The following is a 5,821-nucleotide window of genomic DNA, read 5'->3' on the forward strand; positions in this document are numbered from 1 at the left end:
AACCCCCCACGGCTACTGTTAGTTGTGGTGAATAGGATCAGGGGTCTGCAATCCGCTAGCTACCCACCTCTCCGGTTTTCTGGACTTAGCTTGTGTTTTTGTTTTTTCCTCCTCCGGTGACTCATTCATAACACACATGGCTTTGCGCCGTACACCTCACACAAGCGGCTCCGCTCTGTACACCTTGTACACACATGGCTCTGCTCCGTACACCTCGCACACGCGCAGCTCCGCTCCGTACACCCTGTACACGCGCGGCTCCGCTCCGTACACTCTGTACATGGGCAGCTCTGCTCCGTACACCTTGTACACACATGGCTCTGCTCCGTACACCTCGCACATGCGCGGCTCCGCTCCGTACACCTCGTACACACATGGCTCTGCTCCGTACACCTTGTACACACTCCGCTCCGTACACCTCACACACGCGTCTCCACTCCGTACACCTCGTACACGTGCGGCTCTCCTCCGTACACCTTGTACACGCGCGGCTCCGCTCTGTACACCTTGTACACACATGGCTCTGCTCCGTACACCTCGCACAAGCGTGGCTCTGCTCCGTACATCTCGCATACACGCGGCTCCACTCTGTACACACATGGCTCTGCTCCGTACACCTCGCACACGTGCGGCTCCGGTCTGTACACCTCGTACACACATGGCTCTGCTCTGTACACCTCGCACACGTGCGGCTCTGCTACATCCACCCTGTAAACCCCCCCTGACCCCACACATAAACTTACTCATCCAGCACCATGGCAACCAGCACAGCAGAGTCCTGCACACACTGAGGGCTGTGCCACAGAACCTGTGATGAGGTCACAGGAGGGGGGGAGTCGGGGTCACATGATCAGGGGGCCCTGACTCCTTCCCTCATGTGACCTCATCAATTACAAGCTTCTGCACACTACCGCAGCACCAGCGTGCAGAGGCTAAATTGTAGGTGCTGCGGGTAGCAGAGCGCATAATGCCGCCCCCTGTGCAAAGCATCTGCCTGCCGCCTGAGGCAGCTGGCTCAACTCGCCTCATTATAGGTGTGCCCCTGCCCAGCCGCACATGGTATATATAGCCCAGTCACACATAGCATACCCCCCCCGAGAGTGGCCGCACAGTCCAGCACACACATCGATATATTAAATAAAAACAAACAAAAAAAACCCCACTCTCCTCACCTTCTCCTCGTGCCTGCGCTGCTCCTGGCTCCTGTCTCCTGCACTGCCTTGCAAACAGTGAGAGCGCGATGACATCATCGCGCACCCGCTGTGTCAGACGCAGAGCGGGGAATGATGGGAGAGGGAGTGTCAGCTGACGCTTTTTCCTCCATCATTGCGGCGGCGGGGGGAGTCGGCGGTGGGGGCTGGCGGCGCCGGGGGAGTAGGCGCCGGGGGCAGGCGTGCCCCCGTCTCACAGGGGCCCCATAGCGGCGGCATGATGTGCCGCTAGCTGGGGGCCCCTGGGGGAGCGGGGGCCCTAGGCAGCTGCCTGGTCTGCCTGCCCCTAACGCCAGCCCTGTCCGTGATAGGTGCCTCCAAACTTTCCCTATCGTCATCCCCCATTCTGGGTAACCTAAGCCCCTGTAGGAACATCACCGTATCATCCACTGATGCTCCAACCAGAGAGGAGTATAAATCTGTATAGAAATCCGTAAAGGCATTTAAGATTTTCCGACACCCTTGTGCCATCCTTCGAATTCAACGAATGCACATATGAGGTGCTCCTCTGGGCAGAAGCCACCAGCGACAACATGTGACCCACCTTCTCTCCATCTTGGTAATAAGCCAGTTGCTGAAACTCCCTTCTCCTCTCCAAAATAATTTTATCCATGTTCGCCTGAGCTTCTTCTCCTAGCTTCTGGGGTATTAAGTGTAACCATCTCATTCTCCGCTTTCCTTAATTTCTCCACCGCTGCTTTCTCTAACTGCTTTGTTCTCAACTTACACCTGCTAATATCTCTGAACAGCAATCCTCTTAAATATGCTTTCATAGCATCCCAAATAGTGGATATATCAGCACTCCCATCTTTAATAGCAAAATACTCCTCTACCTCCCTTTGTATGCTCTATAGGTCCACGCTATGCAACCAATTAGGGTGAATTTTCCACTCTCCCGTGCGCCAGGCTTGTGTCCCCGCCGACAGCAATTCCACCTCCATCGGACTATGATCCGAAATAGCCCGAGGCAAGTATTTCACATCCCCTACCATCGCATCCAACATCCCATTCCCGAGAGCCATGTCTATTCTAGATATGGTGTCATGTGCCCGTGAATAGCAAGAATACCCTCACTCCCTCACATGCCATATCCTCCACAGATCAACCATACAAATTTCTTAAACATATGTACCAAATGTAGTGGTATGACTTTGAGTCCTATTCTGAGTATTTTTGTTTTAGTCCCAGAAGTCATCGCATATGTAGACTGCATTTCTTATATTTCTGCTATTTATGCTTTTGAGTTTCTGTTCCCTGTTCTGTGAACAATGAGGCTTCCGCTTAAAGTGCTACAGCTGGGAAGTTTCTGCTTTGTTGATCTTGGTGGGGGTAAAAAGGAATGATCTGCACCAATGCTACATTACATGAGTCATCACGTGAAAAGAAACTAAGGTCGGTTTTACGTGTCTTACATGTATTGATGTCCAGATCAGCCATGAGTCTCCCATCCAGAACGCAAAAGCCTCCTTCGCTGTATGGAGAAAAGTATTGGGGCACATATCTTACTCACTGAATTCAATTTTTTAATTTAGTCCCATTGTCACAAGTGTATAATTTGGCCCTTCATCCCTGGTGTATAATATCCGGCCTCTCGCCATGCCATCTAACTTTACTAACATGTGACAGAATCAATGGTGTTATAGAGCTCCCTGATACCACCCTGATCCTGTAATAGTGTTGAGATGAGGTCAGGACAACCACTACTGAGCCAGAAATTGTGCTCCGTACTCGTGGATATGTGAAACCGCTCTTAAAAAGGAACAGGTCACCCACTCTCAACACCTTTTGGTTAAGTGTGTTTTGCCACACTCCAAGAGATTAGCCAACTTAGATCTATTGTCTCCTATTCTCCCATACCTCTAGTCTGAGGAAGGTCTGGGTTACAGACCGAAACGTTACGAGAAATTGGGACCCTCTCGAATAAATTCTTATGAGTGCCAGAATGTTTATTACATTATTATAAAACAATATTAGTAATCTTGCAATTTGTGGCTGCTGAAAGGTAGACCTGAGCACCCCTACCTATTTTACTCCATCACCGGATCCTATTTGGATTAGCCAGACTGGCACGACACCATTTTTGCAGCGGAACGCACGTTTGATACCACGCCATGCTGGCTAATCAAAAGAAAAGCCACAGATGCCATCAAGTAAGAGGCAATTTTCAGTGCTACCATCCAGCAGCCGCACACTACTGATATGGCCACTGAACTGGATCTTGCACACTCTTTGCTCCAACTCTCGTCAGAGTCTCCGTTCATTATGGCTATGTACATGTGTTGTTTCCTGAAACAACTGGAGTATGATACTGATAACTGCAGGATTTCTACTTTTTTAATTTTTAATACAGATTGTGGTCTGAAAAAAAAATATTGCCAACTTTTAAAAAAAGCATTTAACACAAAAACTGCATCAGGTCTTTCTTTTTCTGACGGTTATTTGCCTTTAATCTGCTAAAACCACCTAGGACCCAATATACATAGAGTAGTTCAGCTGACAGTATCATATAGTATAGGCTTAGATACATCTGCTCAGCAGACAGCATCACACATTGTAGGCATAGATACAACAGTTTAATAGTATCACACAGGACAAGCTTAGATACACCTGCTTAGCAGACAGTATCACAGAAGGTAGACATGCTTAGATAGAGAGGCTAATTCAGTATCGGACTAGGGTCCCAAGGGCCCACCAGTAACCAACTCCTGGGCCTCACTTTTTATCTTCATACAAATGTGACACTATCCGTAATCACAAATTTATATAACAATGAGCTGGGTAGATTGTTAATGAATAAGATTCCGCCTTTATCTGTACATAGTGATTCAAGTATATAGTGCCAAGTACTGCTAATATAAGAGAGTGATGGCCCACTCATGCACAGGGGCCCCCCGGAGGATTCTACTGTTCTCCTGTGGTTCAGTCCCAGTCTGGGCTCATTGGACAGTATCACACATGATAAGTTTAGCTACAACATCTCAGTGGACAGTATCACACACAATAACCTCAGATGCACCAGCTTAGCTGACAGTGTAAGGGGGTAAGATCTGATGTTTTTCATGCTCCCCTTCCCTCTGATTGTCTTCCAGTTCTAAATGTTTACAGATGTGTTTTATGATAATTGCCTGCGGTACTGCTACATGTATAATTATGTATTACCTCTCATTGCTTATGGTATTGGCACTAAACTGTATATATTGCCTTGCATTCCTCTTTTATAATATGGCCTACATATTTTGTGTTCTTTGTATATGTACAGTCAGAGAAAAGTAGTGTATCCTCCTTGGGATTTTAGAGGAGGGCACTCTTTGTATATAGTTTCCGCTATAGACCGTGTAGTTGTAATTATGTTGCGGGCCACTAGATGGGGGTATACTATTGGGGCCTGATAGGATGTTCATAGAGGGTTCATTGTAGGAGGGGCTGCTGGAAGTTAAGGTAAGTGATGAAGAGTGGTTTGGTCAGATGGGGCCAGGGCGCCCAAGTGTCCACATGGGCTATATTCCCAGACAGCTTGACAGTCACGTAATGTTAAGTCGTTATTGCCCATGTTAGCCACGGCCACTGCATGTTTTAGCAGTGGGTCAGAACAGTAAAAGGAAGATATGGCATCTTATTGCCTGGGCCAATGCTTTTAGGGCAGAAGTTGGCTGGACTAAAGAGATGAAAGGAGTTGGAGCTTCGACGAGATAGGTACAGATGGGCGGGATGCTTCACCAGTGGTCCCAGAATTCGTGTCTGGGGCGAAACAGGTTGAAGGAAATGTCATTATAGTGAGGTCAGGCCTGGAAGCAGTCTAGTACAGTCTGTTTCGGGCGTGTACTGCACAGAAGCGACAACAAGCAAGGAAAAGATCATGAAGCAAGCAAATGTGATGATGTATCAATTGTGGATGTGTTCAAAATCCTAAGTAAGGAAAGTGTTAAAGTTTTCTCGGACTGTGTCTCCATTGATGGGGGTCACTTAGAAGAGGGACAGCTATGGCCTGGGAAGTGCCCAGGTGATGCTGAATCTGGAGATGCAGGTATGCCGAGGGGCATAGTATTGTTTCATGTAGGGGAAGGACTGGACACAGCTGCCTCCGGAATAGAGGTCACGACTACAGTCCTGTCCCTCACTTACAACAGTATCAGAAAGAATAGGCTTAGATACTGTAGCTAAAAAGTCTGTACCACATGTGATGGGCTTAGATACTCCACTTTAAAAGGGTTACAGAGCGTAGGCTTGGATACTGCAGCTCCGCACACGGTATCACACTTGTCAAGCTTAGATACACAATAATCTATATAATAGGCTTAGATACAGCAAGATTTTGATACCCCACAAGTCTCCAGCAAGATATTTCTTCTCATTTGAATGACTCCTGGACACTTAAGTGATAATTTTGGAAAGGTCGGCATCAGAACCCCCATTTTATGTTGCTTCCTTTAGATACAGTATATATGTTCGCCGTGAAAAAATGGAATAAACTGATTTATTGTGATAGGTCACCTGTTCTGTGTTCTTCATGTGTGTCAGAGCAGATTGTGATCAAGTTTGGGAATTTTTTTTTCAATACTTTTGTGTAGCGGCTCCTCCCTTGTGCAGTTCCTTCTTTCATTTTTAGTGTA

Source organism: Dendrobates tinctorius, unplaced genomic scaffold, assembly GCF_039654945.1.
Source record: "Dendrobates tinctorius isolate UK_male_01 unplaced genomic scaffold, ASM3965494v1 ptg000065l, whole genome shotgun sequence".
Taxonomy (NCBI): domain Eukaryota; kingdom Metazoa; phylum Chordata; class Amphibia; order Anura; family Dendrobatidae; genus Dendrobates; species Dendrobates tinctorius.